Source organism: Ambystoma mexicanum, chromosome 11 (assembly GCF_040938575.1).
Source record: "Ambystoma mexicanum isolate Mex_15411 chromosome 11, UKY_AmexF1_1, whole genome shotgun sequence".
NCBI classification, from domain to species: Eukaryota; Metazoa; Chordata; class Amphibia; order Caudata; family Ambystomatidae; genus Ambystoma; species Ambystoma mexicanum.
In genome coordinates this window covers 826,160,661-826,176,431 of record NC_090934.1, presented here as the reverse complement: position 1 = coordinate 826,176,431, position 15,771 = coordinate 826,160,661, and the positions used below count along the sequence as shown (strand labels likewise).

At 46.3% G+C, this 15,771-nt stretch overlaps 14 non-coding genes across 14 annotated transcripts; all 14 read left to right on the top strand.

Moving 5' to 3' along the window:
• The first annotated feature begins 332 nt into the window (after positions 1 to 332).
• Positions 333 to 406, top strand: TRNAN-GUU (transfer RNA asparagine (anticodon GUU)). The gene has a single exon. It is a non-coding gene; the product is annotated as a tRNA-Asn (tRNA).
• A 313-nt stretch (positions 407 to 719) lies between these two features.
• On the top strand, positions 720 to 791 carry TRNAW-CCA (transfer RNA tryptophan (anticodon CCA)). The gene has a single exon. It is a non-coding gene; the product is annotated as a tRNA-Trp (tRNA).
• Positions 792 to 2,581: 1,790 nt separating this feature from the next.
• Positions 2,582 to 2,655, top strand: TRNAN-GUU (transfer RNA asparagine (anticodon GUU)). The gene has a single exon. It is a non-coding gene; the product is annotated as a tRNA-Asn (tRNA).
• A 313-nt stretch (positions 2,656 to 2,968) lies between these two features.
• On the top strand, positions 2,969 to 3,040 carry TRNAW-CCA (transfer RNA tryptophan (anticodon CCA)). Its single transcript has one exon. It is a non-coding gene; the product is annotated as a tRNA-Trp (tRNA).
• A 1,790-nt stretch (positions 3,041 to 4,830) lies between these two features.
• On the top strand, positions 4,831 to 4,904 carry TRNAN-GUU (transfer RNA asparagine (anticodon GUU)). The gene has a single exon. It is a non-coding gene; the product is annotated as a tRNA-Asn (tRNA).
• Positions 4,905 to 5,217: 313 nt separating this feature from the next.
• On the top strand, positions 5,218 to 5,289 carry TRNAW-CCA (transfer RNA tryptophan (anticodon CCA)). The gene has a single exon. It is a non-coding gene; the product is annotated as a tRNA-Trp (tRNA).
• A 1,790-nt stretch (positions 5,290 to 7,079) lies between these two features.
• TRNAN-GUU (transfer RNA asparagine (anticodon GUU)) lies at positions 7,080 to 7,153 on the top strand. The gene has a single exon. It is a non-coding gene; the product is annotated as a tRNA-Asn (tRNA).
• A 313-nt stretch (positions 7,154 to 7,466) lies between these two features.
• Positions 7,467 to 7,538, top strand: TRNAW-CCA (transfer RNA tryptophan (anticodon CCA)). The gene has a single exon. It is a non-coding gene; the product is annotated as a tRNA-Trp (tRNA).
• A 1,790-nt stretch (positions 7,539 to 9,328) lies between these two features.
• Positions 9,329 to 9,402, top strand: TRNAN-GUU (transfer RNA asparagine (anticodon GUU)). Its single transcript has one exon. It is a non-coding gene; the product is annotated as a tRNA-Asn (tRNA).
• A 313-nt stretch (positions 9,403 to 9,715) lies between these two features.
• On the top strand, positions 9,716 to 9,787 carry TRNAW-CCA (transfer RNA tryptophan (anticodon CCA)). The gene has a single exon. It is a non-coding gene; the product is annotated as a tRNA-Trp (tRNA).
• A 1,790-nt stretch (positions 9,788 to 11,577) lies between these two features.
• Positions 11,578 to 11,651, top strand: TRNAN-GUU (transfer RNA asparagine (anticodon GUU)). Its single transcript has one exon. It is a non-coding gene; the product is annotated as a tRNA-Asn (tRNA).
• A 313-nt stretch (positions 11,652 to 11,964) lies between these two features.
• On the top strand, positions 11,965 to 12,036 carry TRNAW-CCA (transfer RNA tryptophan (anticodon CCA)). The gene has a single exon. It is a non-coding gene; the product is annotated as a tRNA-Trp (tRNA).
• Positions 12,037 to 13,826: 1,790 nt separating this feature from the next.
• On the top strand, positions 13,827 to 13,900 carry TRNAN-GUU (transfer RNA asparagine (anticodon GUU)). The gene has a single exon. It is a non-coding gene; the product is annotated as a tRNA-Asn (tRNA).
• A 313-nt stretch (positions 13,901 to 14,213) lies between these two features.
• Positions 14,214 to 14,285, top strand: TRNAW-CCA (transfer RNA tryptophan (anticodon CCA)). Its single transcript has one exon. It is a non-coding gene; the product is annotated as a tRNA-Trp (tRNA).
• The last annotated feature ends 1,486 nt before the right edge of the window (positions 14,286 to 15,771 follow it).

Genomic DNA, 15,771 nt, shown 5'->3' with positions numbered 1-15,771 from the left:
TTGGCACAAAGACACAGAGTGTTCCACTCAGTAAACCTGAGTCATTTCTCCCGTGTTCTCTGGGTTCAGCCTACTGTCCCCTTTTAACACAAGTGCGCAACTGTGGCTTTCTCCTCATAGCAAGTTATGCCTACACAGAGGACATTTGGTGCACTGTTGATGGGCTCTGTCCTCTACTAAATCCCCTGTGTTTGTGGATTAGGGGAGGTAGGGAAGTGCTTGATACCCTGATTTGCTGTGGGAAATAGAGCTATTTTAGAAATATTTTCAGGTTGCCTGGGAAGCATAAGCAAACAGCACACCAATCACGCCCCAGTGTAAGCACTGCATGAGTCTCTGTGGCGCAATCGGTTAGCGCGTTCGGCTGTTAACCGAAAGGATGGTGGTTCAAGCCCACCCAGGGACGATGCATTTTGGCTCAAAAATTCAGCATGACCAACTATGAACTTCTGTTTACCTCTCGCAGGTCTCGTCTGCTGACGTCCAAAAAATCCAATAAACTGTAAGCAATTCTTCTCGCTTGCTTTAGTTTTTCAAAACTTGCCATTCAATTCATAAACATCAAGACTTCATGGGAAGGGTTTGGCTGCAGCGTGTACTGATGCACAGAAGGAAGCTATCCTAGCCAGTCTAATTAAAGAGGCAATGAGGCTCTGCAGGTGCATGTACGTCTCCTACCTTTATTCTGTCATCAGACACACCAGGTGGACTGCCACAAGGACCTCGTGGCGCAATGGTAGCACGTCTGACTCCAGATCAGAAGGTTGTGTGTTCAAATCACGTCGGGGTCATACTTCCTTTTCCCACTCTGAAATACAAAATTGCTCTTCAGTATCTCGTTATTTCAACCTGACTGCATCTTTATGCTCTGGGCCTAGTTGTTCTGGCGTTTCGAATGTAAGCTTTGCAGCAGGGAAGTATCATATTGACAGACACCCATGAAGGACATGGTCAACCTTTAAAGCAGGCCAATCTCTATGTTTTACTGGATGCAGCAGAAGTATTTCCTCTTTACCATCTCTTCAAGTGGGCCTGACTGATGTGCTGTTTTGTGCACGCTACGTGGGCTTTGTAAAGCATAACTCTGCCATTTGCATGGCCTCCTAGCGCTGTCAATATTTTCGTGTAATCGCTGAATGCTGCACTGTCCTGGGAACTCTAGGTGTGACTAAAGGATATATGTTGGGGCCCCGAAAGGGGGTCGGCAGTCTAGTGGCAATGCCCATCACTTTGCAGTTTGGGTTTGTGAGTTCAGGTACCGGTCTGGTGTCGGAAACCTGTAAGCGCCCTCCCAATCAACTGTCGGTCCTGGATTGTGAGGATTTCCCCTTATACTGGTCTCAGTAGACACATTTCCATTTTACTTTTTCACTCTCGTATTGCCTATTTCTCTCTCTCTCATAGATACATTATAGACAAGAGAGACATTGTCAGCGAGAGGGTTGCACAGCACCTTCCCCCATTTCCCTAAGTGCATTGCATGGGGCTCTGGGAGGCGTGCACATTTGTCTGAAACACAAAGATCCACTGGCAATAAAAGGCGTAGGTCCCTAGTTTGCATTTCTTAGAATTTGAGGTGACACTCAGAGTTGTCTCGGGCGTGACTGTACCTTTCATAGGAGATGTGCTAATCCCCAAACACTCTTCCTTTGTCCCAGTAATCTGTCTTAGTGCCTCTAGCAAGTTGTTTTCTGAAACAAAGCTTACCTGAACATCCTGTAAAATTGGTAACTTTTCAGTAGCAGTAGAGTGCAGTATATAGCATTCCTGTTGCGCACAGCATCTAGATCCAAAAATTGCTTACTCTACCCCAGAAATTAGAATTCACCCAGTCAAACAGAGGGATCTATAAAGAGCATGGCAAGTAGTTAACATAAGCTACTTCCCCCAAGTTCTCTTGGTGCACTCTGCTGCCCTCTTTTAACAGAAGAATGCAACTGCAGGTCTTGCTTCTCAGCAAGGTACCTACATATAGAAACCTTGGTGCACTCTTGCTAAATCTGCTGGAATGTGTCTTCTATTGTACCCAAGGTGGTTGTGTATTTGGGGACTCAGGGAAGCAAGGGAGCAGTCTAATGCACTGCAGTGCTAAGAGAGGCATGCCTTTTTCAGAAAAAAGTTCAGGTTTTCTGCCAATCAGAAAAAAATAGCAATGCAATCAGGCCAAAGGCAGAGCACACATGCCAGTGAGTCTCTGTGGCGCAATTGGTTAGCGCGTTCGGCTGTTAACCGAAAAGACGCTGCTGTTTTTGGCACAAAGACACAGAGTGTTCCACTCAGTAAACCTGAGTCATTTCTCCCGTGTTCTCTGGGTTCAGCCTACTGTCCCCTTTTAACACAAGTGTGCAACGGTGGCTTTCTCCTCATAGCAAGTTATGCCTACACAGAGGACATTTGGTGCACTGTTGATGGGCTCTGTCCTCTACTAAATCCCCTGTGTTAGTGGATTAGTGGAGGTAGGGAAGTGCTTGATACCCTGATTTGCTGTGGGAAATAGAGCTATTTTAGAAATATTTTCAGGTTGCCTGGGAAGCATAAGCAAACAGCACACCAATCAGGCCCCAGAGTAAGCACTGCATGAGTCTCTGTGGCGCAATCGGTTAGCGCGTTCGGCTGTTAACCGAAAGGTTGGTGGTTCAAGCCCACCCAGGGACGATGCGTTTTGGCTCAAAAATTCAGCATGACCAACTATGAACTTCTGTTTACCTCTCGCAGGTCTCGTCGTCTGACGTCCAAAATATCCAATAAACTGCAAGCAATTCTTCTCGCTTGCTTTAGTTTTTCAAAACTTGCCATTCAATTCATAAACATCAAGACTTCTTGGGAAGGGTTTGGCTGCAGCGTGTACTGATGCACAGAAGGAAGCTATCCTAGCCAGTCTACTTAAAGAAGCAATGAGGCTCTGCAGGTGCATGTACGTCTCCTACCTTTATTCTGTCATCAGACACACCAGGTGGACTGCCACAAGGACCTCGTGGCGCAATGGTAGCGCGTCTGACTCCAGATCAGAAGGTTGCGTGTTCAAATCACATCGGGGTCATACTTGCTTTTCCCACTCTGAAATACAAAATTGCTCTTCAGTATCTCGTTATTTCAACCTGACTGCATCTTTGTGCTGTGGGCCTAGTTGTTCTGGCGTTTCGAATGTAAGCTTTGCAGCAGGGAAGTATCATATTGACAGACACCCATGAAGGACATGGTCAACCTTTAAAGCAGGCCAATCTCTATGTTTTACTGGATGCAGCAGAAGTATTTCCTCTTTACCATCTCTTCAAGTGGGCCTGACTGATGTGCTGTTTTGTGCACGCTACGTGGGCTTTGTAAAGCATACCTCTGCCATTTGCATGGCCTCCTAGCGCTGTCAATATTTTCGTGTAATCGCTGAATGCTGCACTGTCCTGGGAACTCTAGGTGTGACTAAAGGAAATATGCTGGGGCCCCGAAAGGGGGTGGGCAGTCTAGTGGCAATGCCCATCACTTTGCAGTTTGGGTTTGTGAGTTCAGGTACCGGTCTGGTGTCGGAAACCTGTAAGCGCCCTCCCAATCAACTGTCGGTCCTGGATTGTGAGGATTTCCCCTTATACTGGTCTCAGTAGACACATTTCCATTTTACTTTTTCACTCTCGCATTGCCTATTTCTCTCTCTCTCATAGATACATTATAGACAAGAGAGACATTGTCAGCGAGAGGGCTTCACAGCACCTTCCCCCCTTTCCCTAAGTGCATTGCAAGGGGCTCTGGGAGGCGTGCACATTTGTCTGAAACACAAAGATCCACTGGCAATAAAAAGCGTAGGTCCCTAGTTTGCATTTCTTAGAATTTGAGGTGACACTCAGAGTTGTCTCGGGCGTGACTGTACCTTTCATAGGAGATGTGCTAATCCCCAAACCCTCTTCCTTTGTCCCAGTAATCTGTCTTAGTGCCTCTAGCAAGTTGTTTTCTGAAACAAAGCTTACCTGAACATCCTGTAAAATTGGTAACTTTTCAGTAGCAGTACAGTGCAGTATATAGCATTCCTGTTGCGCACAGCGTCTAGATCCAAAAATTGCTTACTCTACCCCAGAAATTAGAATTCACCCAGTCAAACAGAGGGATCTATAAAGAGCATGGCAAGTAGTTAACATAAGCTACTTCCCCCAAGTTCTCTTGGTGCACTCTGCTGCCCTCTTTTTACAGAAGAATGCAACTGCAGGTCTTGCTTCTCAGCAAGGTACCTACATATAGAAACCTTGGTGCACTCTTGCTAAATCTGCTGGAATGTGTCTTCTATTGTGCCCAAGGTGGTTGTGTATTTGGGGACTCAGGGAAGCAAGGGAGCAGTCTAATGCACTGCAGTGCTAAGAGAGGCATGCCTTTTTCAGAAAAAAGTTCAGGTTTTCTGCCAATCAGAAAAAAATAGCAATGCAATCAGGCCAAAGGCAGAACACACATGCCAGTGAGTCTCTGTGGCGCAATTGGTTAGCGCGTTCGGCTGTTAACCGAAAAGACGCTGCTGTTTTGGGCACAAAGACACAGAGTGTTCCACTCAGTAAACCTGAGTCATTTCTCCCGTGTTCTCTGGGTTCAGCCTACTGTCCCCGTTTAACACAAGTGCGCAACTGTGGCTTTCTCCTCATAGCAAGTTATGCCTACACAGAGGGCATTTGGTGCACTGTTGATGGGCTCTGTCCTCTACTAAATCCCCTGTGTTTGTGGATTACGGGAGGTAGGGAAGTGCTTGATACCCTGATTTGCTGTGGGAAATAGAGCTATTTTAGAAATATTTTCAGGTTGCCTGGGGAGCATAAGCAAACAGCACACCAATCAGGCCCCAGTGTAAGCACTGCATGAGTCTCTGTGGCGCAATCGGTTAGCGCGTTCGGCTGTTAACAGAAAGGTTGGTGGTTCAAGCCCACCCAGGGACGATGCATTTTGGCTCAAAAATTCAGCATGACCAACTATGAACTTCTGTTTACCTCTCGCAGGTCTCGTCTGCTGACGTCCAAAAAATCCAATAAACTGCAAGCAATTCTTCTCGCTTGCTTTAGTTTTTCAAAACTTGCCATTCAATTCATAAACATCAAAACTTCATGGGAAGGGTTTGGCTGCAGCGTGTACTGATGCACAGAAGGAAGCTATCCTAGCCAGTCTACTTAAAGAAGCAATGAGGCTCTGCGGGTGCATGTACGTCTCCTACCTTTATTCTGTCATCAGACACACCAGGTGGATTGCCACAAGGACCTCGTGGCGCAATGGTATCGCGTCTGACTCCAGATCAGAAGGTTGCGTGTTCAAATCACGTCGGGGTCATATTTGCTTTTCCCACTCTGAAATACAAAATTGCTCTTCAGTATCTCGTTATTTCAACCTGACTGCATCTTTGTGCTCTGGGCCTAGTTGTTCTGGCGTTTCGAATGTAAGCTTTGCAGCAGGGAAGTATCATATTGACAGACACCCATGAAGGACATGGTCAAGCTTTAAAGCAGGCCAATCTCTATGTTTTACTGGATGCAGCAGAAGTATTTCCTCTTTACCATCTCTTCAAGTGGGCCTGACTGATGTGCTGTTTTGTGCACGCTACGTGGGCTTTGTAAAGCATACCTCTGCCATTTGCATGGCCTCCTAGCGCTGTCAATATTTTCGTGTAATCGCTGAATGCTGCAGTGTCCTGGGAACTCTAAGTGTGACTAAAGGATATATGTTGGGGCCCCGAAAGGGGGTCGGCAGTCTAGTGGCAATGCCCATCACTTTGCAGTTTGGGTTTGTGAGTTCAGGTACCGGTCTGGTGTCGGAAACCTGTAAGCGCCCTCCCAATCAACTGTCGGTCCTGGATTGTGAGGATTTCCCCTTATACTGGTCTCAGTAGACACATTTCCATTTTACTTTTTCACTCTCGCATTGCCTATTTCTCTCTCTCTCATAGTTACATTATAGACAAGAGAGACATTGTCAGCGAGAGGGCTTCACAGCACCTTCCCCCCTTTCCCTAAGTGCATTGCAAGGGGCTCTGGGAGGCGTGCACATTTGTCTGAAACACAAAGATCCACTGGCAATAAAAAGCGTAGGTCCCTAGTTTGCATTTCTTAGAATTTGAGGTGACACTCAGAGTTGTCTCGGGCGTGACTGTACCTTTCATAGGAGATGTGCTAATCCCCAAACCCTCTTCCTTTGTCCCAGTAATCTGTTTTAGTGCCTCTAGCAAGTTGTTTTCTGAAACAAAGCTTACCTGAACATCCTGTAAAATTGGTAACTTTTCAGTAGCAGTACAGTGCAGTATATAGCATTCCTGTTGCGCACAGCATCTAGATCCAAAAATTGCTTACTCTACCCCAGAAATTAGAATTCACCCAGTCAAACAGAGGGATCTATAAAGAGCATGGCAAGTAGTTAACATAAGCTACTTCCTCCAAGTTCTCTTGGTGCACTCTGCTGCCCTCTTTTAACAGAAGAATGCAACTGCAGGTCTTGCTTCTCAGCAAGGTACCTACATATAGAAACCTTGGTGCACTCTTGCTAAATCTGCTGGAATGTGTCTTCTATTGTGCCCAAGGTGGTTGTGTATTTGGGGACTCAGGGAAGCAAGGGAGCAGTCTAATGCACTGCAGTGCTAAGAGAAGCATGCCTTTTTCAGAAAAAAGTTCAGGTTTTCTGCCAATCAGAAAAAAATAGCAATGCAATCAGGCCAAAGGCAGAACACACATGCCAGTGAGTCTCTGTGGCACAATTGGTTAGCGCGTTCGGCTGTTAACCGAAAAGACGCTGCTGTTTTTGGCACAAAGACACAGAGTGTTCCACTCAGTAAACCTGAGTCATTTCTCCCGTGTTCTCTGGGTTCAGCCTACTGTCCCCTTTTAACACAAGTGCGCAACTGTGGCTTTCTCCTCATAGCAAGTTATGCCTACACAGAGGACATTTGGTGCACTGTTGATGGGCTCTGTCCTCTACTAAATCCCCTGTGTTTGTGGATTAGGGGAGGTAGGGAAGTGCTTGATACCCTGATTTGCTGTGGGAAATAGAGCTATTTTAGAAATATTTTCAGGTTGCCTGGGAAGCATAAGCAAACAGCACACCAATCAGGCCCCAGTGTAAGCACTGCATGAGTCTCTGTGGCGCAATCGGTTAGCGCGTTCGGCTGTTAACCGAAAGGATGGTGGTTCAAGCCCACCCAGGGACGATGCATTTTGGCTCAAAAATTCAGCATGACCAACTATGAACTTCTGTTTACTTCTCGCAGGTCTCGTCTGCTGACGTCCAAAAAATCCAATAAACTGCAAGCAATTCTTCTCGCTTGCTTTAGTTTTTCAAAACTTGCCATTCAATTCATAAACATCAAGACTTCATGGGAAGGGTTTGGCTGCAGCGTGTACTGATGCACAGAAGGAAGCTATCCTAGCCAGTCTACCTTAAGAAGCAATGAGGCTCTGCGGGTGCATGTACGTCTCCTACCTTTATTCTGTCATCAGACTCAGCAGGTGGATTGCCACAAGGACCTCGTGGCGCAATGGTATCGCGTCTGACTCCAGATCAGAAGGTTGCGTGTTCAAATCACGTCGGGGTCATATTTGCTTTTCCCACTCTGAAATACAAAATTGCTCTTCAGTATCTCGTCATTTCAACCTGACTGCATCTTTGTGCTCTGGGCCTAGTTGTTCTGGCGTTTCGAATGTAAGCTTTGCAGCAGGGAAGTATCATATTGACAGACACCCAAGAAGGACATGGTCAACCTTTAAAGCAGGCCAATCTCTATGTTTTACTGGATGCAGCAGAAGTATTTCCTCTTTACCATCTCTTCAAGTGGGCCTGACTGATGTGCTGTTTTGTGCACGCTACGTGGGCTTTGTAAAGCATACCTCTGCCATTTGCATGGCCTCCTAGCGCTGTCAATATTTTCGTGTAATCGCTGAATGCTGCAGTGTCCTGGGAACTCTAAGTGTGACTAAAGGATATATGTTGGGGCCCCGAAAGGGGGTCGGCAGTCTAGTGGCAATGCCCATCACTTTGCAGTTTGGGTTTGTGAGTTCAGGTACCGGTCTGGTGTCGGAAACCTGTAAGCGCCCTCCCAATCAACTGTCGGTCCTGGATTGTGAGGATTTCCCCTTATACTGGTCTCAGTAGACACATTTCCATTTTACTTTTTCACTCTCGCATTGCCTATTTCTCTCTCTCTCATAGATACATTATAGACAAGAGAGACATTGTCAGCGAGAGGGCTTCACAGCACCTTCCCCCCTTTCCCTAAGTGCATTGCAAGGGGCTCTGGGAGGCGTGCACATTTGTCTGAAACACAAAGATCCACTGGCAATAAAAAGCGTAGGTCCCTAGTTTGCATTTCTTAGAATTTGAGGTGACACTCAGAGTTGTCTCGGGCGTGACTGTACCTTTCATAGGAGATGTGCTAATCCCCAAACCCTCTTCCTTTGTCCCAGTAATCTGTTTTAGTGCCTCTAGCAAGTTGTTTTCTGAAACAAAGCTTACCTGAACATCCTGTAAAATTGGTAACTTTTCAGTAGCAGTACAGTGCAGTATATAGCATTCCTGTTGCGCACAGCATCTAGATCCAAAAATTGCTTACTCTACCCCAGAAATTAGAATTCACCCAGTCAAACAGAGGGATCTATAAAGAGCATGGCAAGTAGTTAACATAAGCTACTTCCCCCAAGTTCTCTTGGTGCACTCTGCTGCCCTCTTTTAACAGAAGAATGCAACTGCAGGTCTTGCTTCTCAGCAAGGTACCTACATATAGAAACCTTGGTGCACTCTTGCTAAATCTGCTGGAATGTGTCTTCTATTCTGCCCAAGGTGGTTGTGTATTTGGGGACTCAGGGAAGCAAGGGAGCAGTCTAATGCACTGCAGTGCTAAGAGAGGCATGCCTTTTTCAGAAAAAAGTTCAGGTTTTCTGCCAATCAGAAAAAAATAGCAATGCAATCAGGCCAAAGGCAGAACACACATGCCAGTGAGTCTCTGTGGCGCAATTGGTTAGCGCGTTCGGCTGTAAACCGAAAAGACGCTGCTGTTTTGGGCACAAAGACACAGAGTGTTCCACTCAGTAAACCTGAGTCATTTCTCCCGTGTTCTCTGGGTTCAGCCTACTGTCCCCTTTTAACACAAGTGCGCAACTGTGGCTTTCTCCTCATAGCAAGTTATGCCTACACAGAGGGCATTTGGTGCACTGTTGATGGGCTCTGTCCTCTACTAAATCCCCTGTGTTTGTGGATTAGGGGAGGTAGGGAAGTGCTTGATACCCTGATTTGCTGTGGGAAAAAGAGATATTTTAGAAATATTTTCAGGTTGCCTGGGGAGCATAAGCAAACAGCACACCAATCAGGCCCCAGTGTAAGCACTGCATGAGTCTCTGTGGCGCAATCGGTTAGCGCGTTCGGCTGTTAACCGAAAGGATGGTGGTTCAAGCCCACCCAGGGACGATGCATTTTGGCTCAAAAATTCAGCATGACCAACTATGAACTTCTGTTTACTTCTCGCAGGTCTCGTCTGCTGACGTCCAAAAAATCCAATAAACTGCAAGCAATTCTTCTCGCTTGCTTTAGTTTTTCAAAACCTGCCATTCAATTCATAAACATCAAGACTTCATGGGAAGGGTTTGGCTGCAGCGTGTACTGATGCACAGAAGGAAGCTATCCTAGCCAGTCTACCTAAAGAAGCAATGAGGCTCTGCAGGTGCATGTACGTCTCCTACCTTTATTCTGTCATCAGGCACACCAGGTGGATTGCCCCAAGGACCCCGTGGCGCAATGGTAGCGCGTCTGACTCCAGATCAGAAGGTTGCGTGTTCAAATCACGTCGGGGGCATATTTGCTTTTCCCAGTCTGAAATATAAAATTGCTCTTCAGTATCTCGTTATTTCAACCTGACTGCATCTTTGTGCGCTGGGCCTAGTTGTTCTGGCGTTTCGAATGTAAGCTTTGCAGCAGGGAAGTATCATATTGACAGACACCCATGAAGGACATGGTCAACCTTTAAAGCAGGCCAATCTCTATGTTTTACTGGATGCAGCAGAAGTATTTCCTCTTTACCATCTCTTCAAGTGGGCCTGACTGATGTGCTGTTTTGTGCACGCTACGTGGGCTTTGTAAAGCATACCTCTGCCATTTGCATGGCCTCCTAGCGCTGTCAATATTTTCGTGTAATCGCTGAATGCTGCACTGTCCTGGGAACTCTAGGTGTGGCTAAAGGATATATGCTGGGGCCCCGAAAGGGGGTCGGCAGTCTAGTGGCAATGCCCATCACTTTGCAGTTTGGGTTTGTGAGTTCAGGTACCGGTCTGGTGTCGGAAACCTGTAAGCGCCCTCCCAATCAACTGTCGGTCCTGGATTGTGAGGATTTCCCCTTATACTGGTCTCAGTAGACACATTTCCATTTTACTTTTTCACTCTCGCATTGCCTATTTCTCTCTCTCTCATAGATACATTATAGACAAGAGAGACATTGTCAGCGAGAGGGCTTCACAGCACCTTCCCCCATTTCCCTAAGTGCATTGCATGGGGCTCTGGGAGGCGTGCACATTTGTCTGAAACACAAAGATCCACTGGCAATAAAAAGCGTAGGTCCCTAGTTTGCATTTCTTAGAATTTGAGGTGACACTATGAGTTGTCTCGGGCGTGACTGTACCTTTCATAGGAGATGTGCTAATCCCCAAACCCTCTTCCTTTGTCCCAGTAATCTGTCTTAGTGCCTCTAGCAAGTTGTTTTCTGAAACAAAGCTTACCTGAACATCCTGTAAAATTGGTAACTTTTCAGTAGCAGTACAGTGCAGTATATAGCATTCCTGTTGCACACAGCATCTAGATCCAAAAATTGCTTACTCTACCCCAGAAATTAGAATTCACCCAGTCAAACAGAGGGATCTATAAAGAGCATGGCAAGTAGTTAACATAAGCTACTTCCCCCAAGTTCTCTTGGTGCACTCTGCTGCCCTCTTTTAACAGAAGAATGCAACTGCAGGTCTTGCTTCTCAGCAAGGTACCTACATATAGAAACCTTGGTGCACTCTTGCTAAATCTGCTGGAATGTGTCTTCTATTGTGCCCAAGGTGGTTGTGTATTTGGGGACTCAGGGAAGCAAGGGAGCAGTCTAATGCACTGTAGTGCTAAGAGAAGCATGCCTTTTTCAGAAAAAAGTTCAGGTTTTCTGCCAATCAGAAAAAAATAGCAATGCAATCAGGCCAAAGGCAGAACACACATGCCAGTGAGTCTCTGTGGCACAATTGGTTAGCGCGTTCGGCTGTTAACCGAAAAGACGCTTCTGTTTTTGGCACAAAGACACAGAGTGTTCCACTCAGTAAACCTGAGTCATTTCTCCCGTGTTCTCTGGGTTCAGCCTACTGTCCCCTTTTAACACAAGTGCGCAACTGTGGCTTTCTCCTCATAGCAAGTTATGCCTACACAGAGGACATTTGGTGCACTGTTGATGGGCTCTGTCCTCTACTAAATCCCCTGTGTTTGTGGATTAGGGGAGGTAGGGAAGTGCTTGATACCCTGATTTGCTGTGGGAAATAGAGCTATTTTAGAAATATTTTCAGGTTGCCTGGGAAGCATAAGCAAACAGCACACCAATCAGGCCCCAGTGTAAGCACTGCATGAGTCTCTGTGGCGCAATCGGTTAGCGCGTTCGGCTGTTAACCGAAAGGATGGTGGTTCAAGCCCACCCAGGGACGATGCATTTTGGCTCAAAAATTCAGCATGACCAACTATGAACTTCTGTTTACCTCTCGCAGGTCTCGTCTGCTGACGTCCAAAAAATCCAATAAACTGCAAGCAATTCTTCTCGCTTGCTTTAGTTTTTCAAAACTTGCCATTCAATTCATAAACATCAAGACTTCATGGGAAGGGTTTGGCTGCAGCGTGTACTGATGCACAGAAGGAAGCTATCCTAGCCAGTCTACTTAAAGAAGCAATGAGGCTCTGCGGGTGCATGTACGTCTCCTACCTTTATTCTGTCATCAGACACACCAGGTGGTTTGCCACAAGGACCTCGTGGCGCAATGGTAGCACGTCTGACTCCAGATCAGAAGGTTGCGTGTTCAAATCACGTCGGGGTCATATTTGCTTTTCCCACTCTGAAATACAAAATTGCTCTTCAGTATCTCGTTATTTCAACCTGACTGCATCTTTGTGCTCTGGGCCTAGTTGTTCTGGCGTTTTGAATGTAAGCTTTGCAGCAGGGAAGTATCATATTGACAGACACCCATGAAGGACATGGTCAACCTTTAAAGCAGGCCAATCTCTATGTTTTACTGGATGCAGCAGAAGTATTTCCTCTTTACCATCTCTTCAAGTGGGCCTGACTGATGTGCTGTTTTGTGCACGCTACGTGGGCTTTGTAAAGCATACCTCTGCCATTTGCATGGCCTCCTAGCGCTGTCAATATTTTCGTGTAATCGCTGAATGCTGCACTGTCCTGGGAACTCTAGGTGTGACTAAAGGAAATATGCTGGGGCCCCGAAAGGGGGTGGGCAGTCTAGTGGCAATGCCCATCACTTTGCAGTTTGGGTTTGTGAGTTCAGGTACCGGTCTGGTGTCGGAAACCTGTAAGCGCCCTCCCAATCAACTGTCGGTCCTGGATTGTGAGGATTTCCCCTTATACTGGTCTCAGTAGACACATTTCCATTTTACTTTTTCACTCTCGCATTGCCTATTTCTCTCTCTCTCATAGATACATTATAGACAAGAGAGACATTGTCAGCGAGAGGGCTTCACAGCACCTTCCCCCCTTTCTCTAAGTGCATTGCAAGGGGCTCTGGGAGGCGTGCACATTTGTCTGAAACACAAAGATCCACTGGCAATAAAAAGCGTAGGTCCCTAGTTTGCATTTCTTAGAATTTGAGGTGACACTCAGAGTTGTCTCGGGCGTGACTGTACCTTTCATAGGAGATGTGCTAATCCCCAAACCCTCTTCCTTTGTCCCAGTAATCTGTCTTAGTGCCTCTAGCAAGTTGTTTTCTGAAACAAAGCTTACCTGAACATCCTGTAAAATTGGTAACTTTTCAGTAGCAGTACAGTGCAGTATATAGCATTCCTGTTGCGCACAGCATCTAGATCCAAAAATTGCTTACTCTACCCCAGAAATTAGAATTCACCCAGTCAAACAGAGGGATCTATAAAGAGCATGGCAAGTAGTTAACATAAGCTACTTCCCCCAAGTTCTCTTGGTGCACTCTGCTGCCCTCTTTTAACAGAAGAATGCAACTGCAGGTCTTGCTTCTCAGCAAGGTACCTACATATAGAAACCTTGGTGCACTCTTGCTAAATCTGCTGGAATGTGTCTTCTATTGTGCCCAAGGTGGTTGTGTATTTGGGGACTCAGGGAAGCAAGGGAGCAGTCTAATGCACTGCAGTGCTAAGAGAGGCATGCCTTTTTCAGAAAAAAGTTCAGGTTTTCTGCCAATCAGAAAAAAATAGCAATGCAATCAGGCCAAAGGCAGAACACACATGCCAGTGAGTCTCTGTGGCGCAATTGGTTAGCGCGTTCGGCTGTTCACCGAAAAGACGCTGCTGTTTTGGGCACAAAGACACAGAGTGTTCCACTCAGTAAACCTGAGTCATTTCTCCCGTGTTCTCTGGGTTCAGCCTACTGTCCCCTTTTAACACAAGTGCGCAACTGTGGCTTTCTCCTCATAGCAAGTTATGCCTACACAGAGGGCATTTGGTGCACTGTTGATGGGCTCTGTCCTCTACTAAATCCCCTGTGTTTGTGGATTACGGGAGGTAGGGAAGTGCTTGATACCCTGATTTGCTGTGGGAAATAGAGCTATTTTAGAAATATTTTCAGGTTGCCTGGGAAGCATAAGCAAACAGCACACCAATCAGGCCCCAGTGTAAGCAGTGCATGAGTCTCTGTGGCGCAATCGGTTAGCGCGTTCGGCTGTTAACCGAAAAGTTGGTGGTTCAAGCCCACCCAGGGACGATGCGTTTTGGCTCAAAAATTCAGCATGACCAACTATGAACTTCTGTTTACCTCTCGCAGGTCTCGTCTTCTGACGTCCAAAATATCCAATAAACTGCAAGCAATTCTTCTCGCTTGCTTTAGTTTTTCAAAACTTGCCATTCAATTCATAAACATCAAGACTTCATGGGAAGGGTTTGGCTGCAGCGTGTACTGATGCACAGAAGGAAGCTATCCTAGCCAGTCTACTTAAAGAAGCAATGAGGCTCTGCAGGTGCATGTACGTCTCCTACCTTTATTCTGTCATCAGACACACCAGGTAGACTGCCACAAGGACCTCGTGGCGCAATGGTAGCGCGTCTGACTCCAGATCAGAAGGTTGTGTGTTCAAATCACATCGGGGTCATACTTGCTTTTCCCACTCTGAAATACAAAATTGCTCTTCAGTATCTCGTTATTTCAACCTGACTGCATCTTTGTGCTCTGGGCCTAGTTGTTCTGGCGTTTCGAATGTAAGCTTAGCAGCAGGGAAGTATCATATTGACAGACACCCATGAAGGACATGGTCAAGCTTTAAAGCAGGCCAATCTCTATGTTTTACTGGATGCAGCAGAAGTATTTCCTCTTTACCATCTCTTCAAGTGGGCCTGACTGATGTGCTGTTTTGTAAAGCATACCTCTGCCATTTGCATGGCCTCCTAGCGCTGTCAATATTTTCGTGTAATCGCTGAATGCTGCACTGTCCTGGGAACTCTAGGTGTGACTAAAGGATATATGTTGGGGCCCCGAAAGGGGGTCGGCAGTCTAGTGGCAATGCCCATCACTTTGCAGTTTGGGTTTGTGAGTTCAGGTACCGGTCTGGTGTCGGAAACCTGTAAGCGCCCTCCCAATCAACTGTCGGTCCTGGATTGTGAGGATTTCCCCTTATACTGGTCTCAGTAGACACATTTCCATTTTACTTTTTCACTCTCGCATTGCCTATTTCTCTCTCATAGATACATTATAGACAAGAGAGACATTGTCAGCGAGAGGGCTTCACAGCACCTTCCCCCATTTACCTAAGTGCATTGCAAGGGGCTCTGGGAGGCGTGCACATTTGTCTGAAACACAAAGATCCACTGGCAATAAAAAGCGTAGGACCCCAGTTCGCATTTCTTAGAATTTGAGGTGACACTATGAGTTGTCTCGGGCGTGACTGTACCTTTCATAGGAGATGTGCTAATCCCCAAACCCTCGTCCTTTGTCCCAGTAATCTGTCTTAGTGCCTCTAGCAAGTTGTTTTCTGAAACAAAGCTTACCTGAACATCCTGTAAAATTGGTAACTTTTCAGTAGCAGTACAGTGCAGTATATAGCATTCCTGTTGTGCACAGCATCTAGATCCAAAAATTGCTTACTCTACCCCAGAAATTAGAATTCACCCAGTCAAACCGAGGGCTCTATAAAGACCATGGCAAGTAGTTAACATAAGCTACTTCCCCCAAGTTCTCTTGGTGCACTCTGCTGCCCTCTTTTAACAGAAGAATGCAACTGCAGGTCTTGCTTCTCAGCAAGGTACCTACATATAGAAACCTTGGTGCACTCTTGCTAAATCTGCTGGAATGTGTCTTCTATTGTGCCCAAGGTGGTTGTGTATTTGGGGACTCAGGGAAGCAAGGGAGCAGTCTAATGCACTGCAGTGCTAAGAGAGGCATGCCTTTTTCAGAAAAAAGTTCAGGTTTTCTGCCAATCAGAAAAAAATAGCAATGCAATCAGGCCAAAGGCAGAACACACATGCCAGTGAGTCTCTGTGGCGCAATTGGTTAGCGCGTTCGGCTGTTAACCGAAAAGACGCTGCTGTTTTTGGCACAAAGACACAGAGTGTTCCACTCAGTAAACCTGAGTCATTTCTCCC